Here is a 13,775-nt window from a genome sequence, read left to right on the forward strand (position 1 = left end):
AATATGCAACTGTTAAAAAAGTAATATGAATACTTAACAATATTGCAAGGTAAAAGTTCAACTTAAAAAATGAATACTGTACATCTATACCAGTAATGACTAACTGGAAAATCTTGTGCAATCTGATATATCATCCAAAATAGTAGCACAAAATATAAATAATCTAAGAATTATCAAATAATATTATAAATCAATTAAAACTATATTAAAGCATATGAAATTAATTACATATTTAGTCTTATGAGGCATAAAGAAAGATTTGAAAAACTATAACTACATATCCTATTCATGAATATCATGAGTTAACACATATTAGGTCAATTATTTCAGATTAATCCAAATATTTAACACAATTCTGATCAACATTATAGCCATATGATTTTCACATTTATATGGGAGAGGAAACAACATGGAATAACTAAATCAACTTAGAAAAATTACAGTGGTGAATCATTTTACCAAATATTAAGTCATACTACAAAACTCATAATGAAAAATACATATGATGCTTACTCAGGAAAAAAAAAATGGTACAAAATAATGTTTAGAAGTAGAATCACAATTTTTTCTCTTATATTTAGATCTTTAATCAAATTGAAAGACTATATTCATGGTGCCAGGTAGGCATTCAGTTTTATTTTTCTGCATTTATTGAGAAAGCTATCCCTATACCATCCATCAAACAATCTGTCCTTTCCCCAACTGGCAGCTGTATCATGTATCATATTTTTATATACACATGGAGTATTAACCTATACCAATTTGTAAATTTAGGGAAATTGAAATATTTGTAAAATAATAATTTTCTAGTATTTTATATTCTTATTTCAAGGGCCCAATCTCTATAAAATTGCTATTAAAATGTTCAGGTATGCATTATTTGGGCAGAAGAACTAGGCAGACATTTTTCCAAAGAAGACAAACAGTCAACAGATATGGCAAAAGTTCTTAACATCACTAATCATCACAGAAATGAAATCAAAATCACCATGAGATATCACCTCACACCTGTGAGAATGATTAACATCAAAAAAGACAATAGATAACAAGTGTTGACAAGGATGTGGAGAAAAGGAAACTGGCAAATTGCTGATTGGCTTGTAAATTGGTGCAACCACTATGAAAACCAGTATGGAAGTTCCTCAAAAAATTAAAAATAGAACTAACATACGTTCCAACAATCCCACTTCTGGATATATACTGAAAGGAAATAAAAGCAAGATCTCTAAGAGATATCTACACTCCCATGGTCATTGCAGCATTATTCACAATAGACATGATATGGCAACAACCTAAGTGTCCATCAATGGATGAATAGATAGTGAGATGTGTCTATATAAACAATGGATTATTACCCAGACATGAGAAAAAAAGAGATACTGCCATCTATGACAACATGGATAGACTAAAGGGCATATTCTCAGTGATATAAGCCAGACAGAGATAGCCAAATAATACATGGTATCACTTACACATAGAATCTTAAAAAAAAAAAAAAAAAGTCAGACTTTTAGAACAGCAGTTGTCAAGGACTAGTAGGTGAGAGAAACAGATATTTTGGTAAATGTGCAGACTTTCAGCTATAAGATTAATGAAGTCTGAGGATATAATGTAAAATATGGTGACTGTAGTTGATAACACTGTTATATCAGTGAAATTTGCTAAGATAGTAGAACTTAAATATTCTCACTCAAAAAAAGATGAATATGTGAGGTGATAGACGTGTTAATTAACTAGATGGAAATCCTTTCACAATGTGTACAAATAAATCACTATGGTGGAAACTTTACAAATATCTTACTTTTTTGTCAATTACATGACAACAAACTTGAAAAACAATGTCCACGTACACATACCATTAAGATGACACCAAAAAAAATCTCTGAATAAAACCAAGTACACTGACACCTGAAATTCCTAGTATTGTCAAGAGTATTTCTAATTCATTTATTTCATTATTCAAAAGTTGTTGTTAAAGAAAACTATACATAAACTAATTACAAAAAAAAATCTTATTTAAAAAAAAAAGAACTTGAACTAGATAAGAGTTAAAGAAATGTCTTGTGTTGAAACATCTAAACCCTGATTTAGCATCTACCACCTTAGGAGAACATCCGTTCCCTGCATTCAGTAGATATATTGAGTATTTCCAGCGTTGGGCAATGGTGGTACCAGGTGGTCCTCCCTGAGTTCAGAGGCCATGGTAAAACAGCTATTACTCACCGTTTTACATGTATTAGTATTAGCACTGTATTATTAGCATTAATATTAGCACTGTAAGTGTTAGGATAGCATTAAGCATAGAGATCTCTGAAAGCACCAAGGAGATCATCTAATGTTGCCTGGCATTGACGGTCAAACTGCGGAAGTAAGAACAGTTAGTCATATGAAGTAGTTGGAGAAGGGTATCCCAGGCAGAGGCAATATAAGCACAAAAACAGAAATGAGAGCCAGCGTGGATACTAACAGAACAGAAAGTAGATAGGTATGTCCTAGAGGTGAGTGTATGTTCAACTTTTACATGATGCAAGAATCCATTTTATATTTAGAAGTCAACATGGCTGAAAACAACACTTTTCACTGCATATAGTGCAACTGTTTAGCTTGAAATGTCTGCCTTGGATCTCTATTTACCAAAGTGATAAAGGGATATTGAAATGGGACCTTGAGGCTGATGGAAACATACACTAATTACACATGCCTTCAACCACACTTTTATACATTGCTGGAACATTCCTTGGAACAGTTTGAGAATCAAGGATTAAATAGCAATGCCCTAACTTAAATGTGCAGAAAGTGAAGAGGGACTAAAAAGCCTCTTGATGAAAGTGAATGAGGAGACTGAAAAAGTTGGCTTAAAGCTTAACATTCAGAAAACTAAGATCATGGCATCTGGTCCATCACCTCATGGGAAATAGATGGGGAGACAGTGGAAACAGTGTCAGACTTTATTTTTGGGGGCTCCAAAATCACTGCTGATAGTGACTGCAGCCATGAAATTAAAAGACACTTACTCCTTGGAAGGAAAGTTATGACCAACCTAGACAGCATATTAAAAAGCAGAGACATTACTTTGCCAACAAAGGCCAGTCTGGTCAAGGCTATGGTTTTTCCAGTGGTCATGTATGGATGTGAGAGTTGGACTGTGAAGAAAGCTGAGCACCGAAAAATTGATGCTTTTGAACTATGGTGTTGGAGAAGACTCTTGAGAGTCCCTTGGACTGCAAGGAGATCCAACCAGTCCATCCTAAAGCAGATCAGTCCTGGGTGTTCATTGGAAGGACTGATGCTGAAGCTGAAACTCCAGTACTTTGACCACCTCATGAGAAGAGCTGATTCATTGGAAAAGACCCTGATGCTGGGAGGGATTGGGGGCAGGAGGAGACGGGGACGAGAGAGGATGAGATGGCTGGATGGCATCAGCGACTCGATGGGCATGAGTTTGAGTCAACTCCAGGAGTTGGTGATGGACAGGGAGGCCTGGCGTGCTACAATTCACGGGGTCGCAAAGAGTCAGACATGACTGAGCGACTGAATTGAGCTGAACTGAACTTAAATGTATTCAGCTTTAAAAGATACTGGAATCTTAGCAACAAGATGGTAGAAAAAGGTAAGGAAGCTACAAATGGATGGAACTAATATGCATGAAGGACTGAACTTCAGAAGAGGTGCAAATTAGAACAATTCAGCACATCCAATATAGTGGGTGGGAAGCCCAGGAGATTTTCAAAACATGGCAATACTTAAGGTTAGGCAGGTAATTCTCAATTTAATCTGGATTTGACATTAATAGTGATAAAAGGACCCAGGCATCATGGAAAAGGAACAAATGGCGGCAACGGATATCTATATTGTGTCATAGCCCTAAACTAGAATAATGAGTTCCCACTAGGAGAACTAAAGAAAAAAATAAGGAAGTCAAACCAAATACCTAGTCACATAAATTTGGAAAATACAATTGAGGATTTCAAAGGCCTGTCTCTCAAGTAACATAGGAGCCCAGGATTAACTTCGTATGCTATGAACACCAGGCTCAGAACAGCATGGCAAATAAGAACTTCTGCCTGTGGCTGACCACAGGCTTCCTGAAGTCTGATGCCGTCAGTTGTAGAGGACTGATGCAGAAGCTGACAACAGTAAGTCTGTAAGTCAAAAGCACCAGGACCTGCGAAGGCTAGGAAAAGCAGAACTAGTTAACAAGGGGAAGAAACACCAACTGTATGCCAAGGAAATCTTTGGCTATCCATATATTTATTCCACCTCAATAAGCACATGGAATAAATCTGAAATGTGCATTAGTTCAAGTCATAGGTTTATATGTATATATGTATATAGTATATAGTATAAAGTTGACCAGTAGCCAGATAATAGGCTGAGTCTTCACTGTTGGTCTAGACATCTTATGCTATGGTAAAATAACTGCTGAATGTATGCTACCTAATTATGACTCTGCTCTGCATACTGTGTCACACCCAAATAATTTGAAAGTGCTTCCCTCAGAGATGAAAAACAGGTTACCAAGGAAGGAACAGAGCTGAAATACCATTTATTCACAGAAATTCATTTTACATTAGCTTACAATGTTTTGTGCTACAACATCATTTTTTATATTAACTCTGGGGGAAAAAAATCAGTGTAACAGGATTTTTTTTAAACAAATGTATAACCTATCAAAAGTCATTCTTATGTAAATCAGCATTAACTGTCTCTCAAACTTTTACCTACATAAAAATTCTGCTTCAAGTCCAATTTCCAACTCTATAGCAGGATACTCATAATTTGGAAATGATAAAACCCCCCATCAGAAGTTTTTTTTTTTTAATACTTGTTCCACACACAAGCTGCTGCTTATTGAGTTAGAAAAAGGAAGCCTAGGAGTACAATTATTTTGACTTCCAGAGGAGGAGATTCTGAGGCTTTTGAGCAGGTATTAAGTTCGTTAGTTTCATTGAATGTAAATGAATTTCTCTTTATCTCTGTAATAAAGAGACTTATTAATATTGCAAAAATAGGAATCATGGAAAACATTTTGGGAATGAGATAGGGAGAAAGACTATTCTCTACTTCCTTTTAGGAGGTCTTGATAAGAACATATATACAGATTTAGAGAACTATTTAAACTCCAACCACAAAGGAGATGAAAAACTTGAATTGTCTGTATTCCTGTCATCTCCTCATCCATCCATCTTATAATAGCCTTATTGCAACCAGACATGCGGTGATGAATGCAGAAATGTCAAACAAAAAAGAACATGTAAAGATAAAAGGCTAGAGGGTGTAAAAAAAAAAAAAAAGTTAAATAAAAATCCCACACAACAAAGAAGTGACTGCATGTTTCTTTTGTTATCACTTTGTTTCCAAAAGCTGCCTTCCTGCTAGCTAAAAGTCAGAATTCCATATAGAAGCAATCCACAAAAGGACACTGACGTTTCTGAAAAAAATTATAATACAGAAAAAAATGGATAAATCTACCACCAAAAGACTCTTTCTTTAAAGCTCTAAACCCACACACTGAACACCTTTTATTTAAGGATCTCAAAGCATTTAACCAGCAAGTAATTACCCCACCATTTCCTACTATCAGTTGAAGGCTTGGAAACTTTTGAGAGTCAAGTTCAGCATGAGCTTTCAAGTCCTATTATGCAGAAATACATAATGTAAGTTACCCACGTGAGGCCCACAACCATAAACTAGAGACCCACTGTTGCTTCCTTCTGCTTTAACCACTCTTTTTCCCCAAAATTGCTTATTTGCAGTATGCCACAGGCAGAAAACTATCTCATGAAGAGTCTTTTCTCTGTCTAGGCATTAATGGTACATGCCAAATATGCATCATCACTTCTTCTATAGAATACATTTAGTTAAACCAAATTGCATACAGAAGAGTTTCTCATTGTTAAAGGGAAAAAAAAATCATCAATTTGTAAGAACTATGTTTACTCCAATATTCCATTTATCCCCGATACAAATACTTATAGACTTTCTTCTCCAATTGCCCTCCTCCTCATTGCACATGAAAATGAGCATGTATAATGAAAATAAGACCATTCCATTATTTTCCTATGTTTACCTTGGATCCTCTTAAAGAGGTTTGTTTTGGGAAAGTTTCACTGATTTGTGATAAGAATGGAGGGTCTTCCATCAAGAAACTGAGTATTGTTAGCTGAAGTAAAGGTTCAAGAGTAAGAAGATACATCTCTGTGCAGGAGAGAAGTCTTTGGAGCTTCTGAAGAATATCTAGGACTGAAAGACTGAGCAGTGGAAAGGGAGAGGGTAGAAGCAGAAAGAAACCAGACTAACAACAACAGTCTGTGGATTATGAACTGTTACCCATTCCTATAATCCCACTCTACAAAATAAATTAAATTAAATTATCTACTCTGGGATATGACATCAAAGGCATAGTTCATGAAAAAAAATTCATAAGCTATACTTCATTTAAATTAAAAGCTTCAGTTCTGTTAAGGACACTGTAAAGAGAATGAAAAGACAAACCACAGCCTAAAAGAAAATATTTGCAAGACACATCTGACAAGGGACTGTTATCCAAATATACAAAGAACTCTTAAAACTCAACAATAAGAAAATTAACAATCCAATTTTACAGTCCAATTTTACAATGGACCAAATACTTTGACATCTCACCAAAGAAGATATACAGAAGGCAAATGAGCATATAAAAAAGAAGCTTCACATATGTCACCAGGAAAATGCAAATTAAGACAAAATGCCACTGCACACTTATTAAAATGGCCAAAATCTGAAACACAGATAATAGCAAACACTGGTGAGGATGCAGAGCAATGGGAACTCTCAATCACTGCTGGTGGGAATGCAAAACGACACACTCACTGTGCAAGGCTGTTAGGCTCTTTCTTAAAACACTAAACATACTTTTACCATATGATCTTCTGACAATTTTTCCCTTTGCTATTTACCCAAAATTTATGTATACATGAAAACATGCTCATGAATATCTGAGTAGCCTTATTCATAATTGCCAAAACTGGGAAGTAACCAAGATGTTCTTCAGTAGGTGAACAGATAAACTGTGGCATATTATTCAGCACTAAAGAGAAATGAGCTAGCAAGCCATGAAAATACATGAGGAAAGATTCATGTATATTTAGTTCAGTTCAGTTCAGTTGCTCAGTCATGTTCGACTCTTTGTGATCCCATGGACTGCAGCACACCAGGCCGCCCTGTCCATCACCAACTCCTAGAGTTTACTCAAACTCATCTCCATTGTTGGTGATGCCATCCAACCATCTCATCCTCTGTCATCCCCTTCTTGTCCCACCTTCAATCTTTCCCAGCATCAGGGTCTTTTCAAATAAGTCAGTTCTCTGCATCAGGTGGCCAAAGTATTGGAGTTTCAGCTTCAGCATCAGTCCTTCCAATGAATATTCAGGACTGATGTCCTTTAGGATGGACTGGTTGGATCTTCTTGCAGTCCAAGGGACTCAACGGTCTTCTCCAACACCACAGTTCAAAAGCATCAATTCTTCCGCAGTCAGCTTTCTTTATAGTCCAACTCTCACATCCATACATGACTACTGAAGAAACCATAGCCTTGACTAGATGGACCTTTGCTGGCAAAGTAATGTTCTTCTTCACTTTCTGCCATAAGTGTGGTGTCATCTGCATATCTGAGGTTATTGATATTTCTCCCGGCAATCTTGATTCCAGCTTGTGCTTCTTCCAGCCCAGCAATTCTTATGATGTACTCTTGCATATAAGTTAAATTAGCAGGGTGACAATATACAGCCTTGACGTACTCCTTTTCCTTTTTGGAACCAGTCTGTTGTTCCACGTCCAGTTCTAACTGTTGCTTCCTGACCTGCATACAGGTTTCTCAAGAGGCAGGTCAGGTGTCTGGTATTCCCATCTCTTTCAGAATTTCCAGTTTGTTGTGATCCACACAGTCAAAGGCTTTGGCATAGTCAATGAAGCAGAAATAGATGTTTTTCTGGAACTCTCTTGCTTTTTCCCTGATCCAACGGATGTTGGCAACATGATCTCTGGTTCCCCTGCCTTCTCTGAATCCAGCTTGAACATCTGGAAGTTCACGGTTCACATACTGTTGAAGTCTGGCTTGGAGAATTTTGAGCATTACTTTACTAGCGTGTGAGATGAGTGCAATTGTGCGGTAGTTTGAGCATTCTTTGGCATTGCCTTTCTTTGGAATGAAAAGTTACCTTTTCCAGTCCTGTGGCCACTGCTGAGTTTTCCAAATTTGCTGGCATATTGAGTGCAGCACTGTCACAGCATCATCTTTTAGGATTTGAAATAGCTCAACTGGAATTCCATCACCTCCACTAGCTTTGTTTGTTTTGATGCTTCCTAAGGCCCACTTGACTTCACATTCCAGAATGTCTGGCTCTAGGTGAGTGATCACACCATTGTGGTTATCTGGGTCATAAAGATCTTTTTTGTACAGTTCTTCTGGGTATTCTTGCCGCCTTTCTTAATATCTTCTGCTTCTGTTAGGTCCATACCATTTCTGTTCTTTATTGTGCCCATCTTTGAATGAAATATCACTTAGTGAAAAAGTCAACCTGAATAGCCCCCTACATGCTGTATGATTCAACCATCTGACCATTCTGAAAAAGACAAAATTGAACACAGCAAAAGACCAGTGGTTTCCAGGGGCTGATGGTGCGAGGTGTGAGTAGGCACAGCACAGAGAATTTTAGGTAAGTGCAAATACTCTGGATGATTCCATAATGATGGACACATGTCCTTATACCTTTGTCCAAATCCACAGTAAGTATAAAACCAAGAATGAATCATAGTAAAATACAGAGCTTGGGTGATAATGATGTATCAATGTAAGTTCATCAATTCTAATAAATTCTACAAATGTTACCCTTCTGGTGAACCCTGAGGTCCCAGTCCTCACTGACACTACAGGATTCCCTAGTCAGAGTCACAGTGGCCCAGCCAGGTGTGGGGGACCAAACTCCCAGCCCATAGGCTGTGCAGGGACAGGACAGCCCAAGGTCAAAACTGGGGATGAAGGGTGAACTGTGCATGCTTGGGCAGCAAGTCTTCCAGGAAACCACGGGCCCAGAATAGCAACTCAGGTTTCTTACACGGAACCCGGGAACCCCAATCCCACATCTGCCAAGATCCAAAGTCAACAGCAACTTGAATGCACAGCTCCATCCCGAAACCAGAAAATAAGCTGTGTCAGGCCAGCGGAGGGCCTGAACGGGAGCTCACCTGATAATATCCGGTGCAGTTAGCTCATCGCCTTCCATGATCTGTCTCCTGCAGTCCTCCTCCTTCCCTCCTTCCTGTAGAGCTGAGCACCGCGCACTCCAGACACCGCTTGTCTCCACATCCTCGCAGACCACCCCCAGGTAGATGCAGGCTGGGGTCTGGGGCCTGGTCTGTGTGGGTGGAGTATGGAGTTTTCCAGGAAGGCAAACGGGTGCAGTTGGAGGCCTCAGGGTGCGCTTTTGTGGCTTTCGGTGGGTGAGGGGAGGTAAGTGTGGATCCTGATAGAGGCTCAGAGAAAATATGAGCTCGGAAGTCCTGAGAATCTGGGATAGCTCAGAGGGCGGTGGAACCAGGCCGAAGGGTTGCGGCGACCAGCATTCTCAGAAGAAGCGGGATGTTGCAGGGTCTCTGGAGATTATCTGTAGAAAACAGCAGGGGAATCCTGGATGAGAAACACCTGAGTGCCCCAGGTGCGGGAGGCATCCCAGGCTCCTCCTTAAGGAGTCTCGCACTGGCCATTTATCTAGCATAGCTCAGTCCTCATCGACGTCTCTAGGATAACCTAGTCAGGGTCACAGTGAGGCACTGCCTCTCCCCAGGAGCCCCGCCAGGCCAGAAACTTCTGCCCAAAGGCTCTGCAGGTGCAGGGCTGCCCCAGGTCAGACTGCGGGAGTGAACTTGAGGAGCAAGCCTCTCTCGCCTTCCAGGAAACCGAAGACCCCAAACAGAAATTCAGGGTTCTGGCAGCCAACCCTGGAACCCCACTACCGCCTCCGCCAAGATCCAAGGCCACAGGAACCTGAACTGCACAGTCTCAATCTGAAATCCGAAAATAGGGTTGTCAGGCTGGTAGAGAACTTGAACTCAAGGAGAGCTCACTGGATACTACCCAGTGCTGTCAGATTTGGCTGCCTTCCACTGCCGGTCTCCAGCCATCCTTAGCTTTCCCCTCTTTCTGCACACCTGAGTAGACTGCCCTCCAAACACCACTTGCCTCTAAGGACTCACCTGCCTAATGCCTCCAATAGCTACCACAGTGTGAAAAAATTAAAAATCAAAAGGATTTAAAAAAAATACCATATAATGGAAAACCCATTATCCCATGTCCAAAAATCAATGAGTCAAAGGCTCAAATTATGAAATATAGTTAGAAGATCATGAAAGTACTGCACATCATAAATTTGGAGGTAAATTGATAAACATAGTCAAATTTATAGATGTAGAAGCAACCGAAAATGAGGATGATTGAAAGCAAATTAGTTGAGGCTTCAACTCAAAAATTAGAAAATCTAGGCAAATGAAAACAATTTGAAAATGAAATACTTTTCTAAAACTATGTAAGAAGGCAATAATTAACATACGAGCGAAAATGAATGAAATTGAAAAAGAAGTAAAACATTAACAAAACTCAATCTATGTTTAAAAGACAACTAATATAGGCAATTCTCTAGTAAGATTCATTGAGAAAAAAATTTTAAATTAATAAGCAATATTCAGAATAAAAGAGAGAAAACCACTACTTAAAGAGCAGTGATTCTTGGAAGTGTAACTGAATCTTTTGATTACTAAAATTGGCCAGTAAGAAATAGAAAATGGGACTAGCTCGATAACCATTAAAAATAATCAGATGATAGATGAAAACTTCACTCTAAAGGAAGTCACCACCCAGGTAGTCTACTTAAGCAGTTCCAAGGAACATGTAATAACCTACAGCTTCTATAGTTTGTCCTTGAAAACCAAAATAGAGACAAAGCTGCCGCTAATTTTTATAAGACTAGATATAACATTTATGACAAGAAATTAACATGATAAGTCATTCTCATTTGTGAATGTAGTCACAAAAATTCTAGGTAAAGATTAACTAAATGAGCCCAATGATAATTTGTAGAAGCATGTAAGTTGTATTGTTTTTGCAAATTGTATTAATTTTCCAAATTGAATGAAGTTTCAAAATTAGATAACTCATTAATTAACCTAACTACACTAATTGATTAAAAGGGAAACACTATGTCATTATAAATCATATAAAAATAAAAGCACTCAAGAAAATTTAACTTCTACTTACTTTTTCCTAAACCCTTAACAAAGTAGACAGAGGGAATCTTATATGAATGTATTATATAGTAGTGAAAGTGTTAGTGACTCTGTTGTGCCCAACTCTTTGCGACCCCATGGACTGTAGCCCACTAGGCTTCTCTGTCCATGGAATTCTCCAGGCAAGAAAACTGGAGTGAGTAGCCATTCCCTTCTCCAGGGTATCCTCCTGACCCAGAGATCAAACCTGGGGTTCCTTCATTGCAGGCAGATTCTTTACCATTTGAGCCAGCAGAGAAGCCTATATTACATAGTAGTGTTGTGTTAGTCGCTCAGTTGTGTTTGACTGCTTGCAATCCCATGGACTGTAGCCCACCAGGCACCTTTGTTCATGGAATTCTCCAGGCAAGAATACCAGAGTGGGTTGCCATGCCCTTTTGAAGGGATCTTCCCAACCCAGGTATCAAACCTGGGTCTCCAGCATTGCAGGCAGATTCTTTACTGTCTGAGCCACCAAAGAGGCCCTTATGATATAGTTAGTGACCAGCAAAAACATACTATAAATATCATGCATACTTCATGGAGGTTCTGCTCAATGCAGCAAGACAAAATAACCAAAAGAATTAAATATTCAAATAAATAGTTAAAATACCATTTGAAAAATATATGGTCATGTGCACAGAAAAAAAAAAAACAGTATATAAATGTCTAAAATTAATTACACTGTAGCAATATATAAACCTCATCCCCCAAAATCAACAAAGTTTACCTATACCATTAATTATCTTTTAAATAACATCTGTAGAGTATCTAGGAAATAACCTAACAAAATCTTTACAAAATCATTCTGAAAAACATGTAAATAACATTAAATGACATTTAGTAAGACACACAAATATACCAAAATGGGCACAGAAAGACTGTGCTTAGTCATTCAGTCATGTCTGACTCTTTGTGACCCCATGAACAGTAGCCCACCAGGTTCCTCTGTCCATGGAATTCTCCAGGCAAGGATACTGGAGTGGGTTGCCATTTCCTTCTCCAAGAAATACTCTATACATATGAATAAGTGAGTGGACAGGTAGAAAATGTTATTCATTCAGCAATTTATTGAATTCCTGTTGTGTCAAACTCTCACCTAAGTTATAGGGTTAGAGCAGTAATAAAGAAAACAAACTAAACTTCATATCCTTATAGAGTATACATAAGTATGTAATTACGCAAAGCCTGTGACAACATTATAAATATGCCAATATCTGCCAAATTCGCTTACACATTCAATGGTAGTTGCAGTAAAAATATTTTAAGACTTTAAAGGAATTTATCACAAGAATACACTGTTGTAGTTTATAGTTTACATGAATGGTGCCCTTTGGATTTGTGCAGTGGGACAATTCTAATTTGCAAATTTTAAAATTAATACAGAAGAATTTAAGTTTTAAAATTACTATGATAATCCAGAAAAGCAGAGCAAATAGAACTTAATTTAACAAGATATTAGGATATTTTACAAGGCTATAGTAACTAAGACAATGTTATAATAACAGAAAAAAAGCCAGATCAAAAAACAGATCCACATATGCTCAGAGATTCATTGTATATAACAAATTCACTTTATACCAATGTGACTGACAAGTATAATAATACAGACAACATGAAATATTGGAAAAGACTGTATGATTATGAAGCAAAGGAGGCATTTTAGGGTACAATTCAGTTTAGTTCAGTTCAGTCATTCAGTCATGCCTATCCATCGCCATCTATCTGCCATGAAGTGATAGGACTGGAAGACATAATCTTGGTTTTGTGAATGTTGAGTTTTAAGTCAAAATTTTCGTTCTCCTTTTTAACTTTCATCAAGAGGCTCTTTAGTTCTTCTTCACTCTCTGCCATAAGGGTGCTGTCATCTACATATCTGAGGTTATTGATATTTCTCCCAGCAATCTTGACTCCAGCTTATGCTTCAATAGCCCAGCATTTCTCATGATGTACTCTGCATATAAGTTAAAGAGCAGGGTAACAATATACAGCTTTGACATCCTCCTTTCCCAATTTGGAACCAGTCTGTTGTTCCATGTCCAGTTCTAACTGTTGCTTCTTGACCTGCATATAGATTTCTCAGGAGGCAGGACAGGTGGTCTGGTATTCCCATCTCTTTCAGAATTTTCCAGTTTATTGAGATCCACACAGTCAAAGGCTTTGGCAGAGTCAGTAAAGCAGAAGTAGATTTTTTTTTTTTTTTAACTCTCCTGCTTTTTTGATGATCCAGCGGATGTTGGTAACTTGTTCTCTCATTCCTCTGCCTTTTCTAAAACCAGCTTGAACATCTGGAAGTTCACTGATCACATATTGTTGAAGTCTGGCTTGGAAAATTTTGAGCATTACTTTGCTAGCGTGTGAGATAAGTGCAAATGTGCGGTGGATTGAGCACTCTTTGGCATTGCCTTTCTTTAGGATTGGAATGAAAACTTACCTTTTCCAGTTCTGTGGCCACTGCTGAGTTTTCCAAATTTGCT

The sequence above is a fragment of the Cervus canadensis genome, chromosome 26 (assembly GCF_019320065.1).
Source record: "Cervus canadensis isolate Bull #8, Minnesota chromosome 26, ASM1932006v1, whole genome shotgun sequence".
Lineage (NCBI taxonomy): Eukaryota > Metazoa > Chordata > Mammalia > Artiodactyla > Cervidae > Cervus > Cervus canadensis.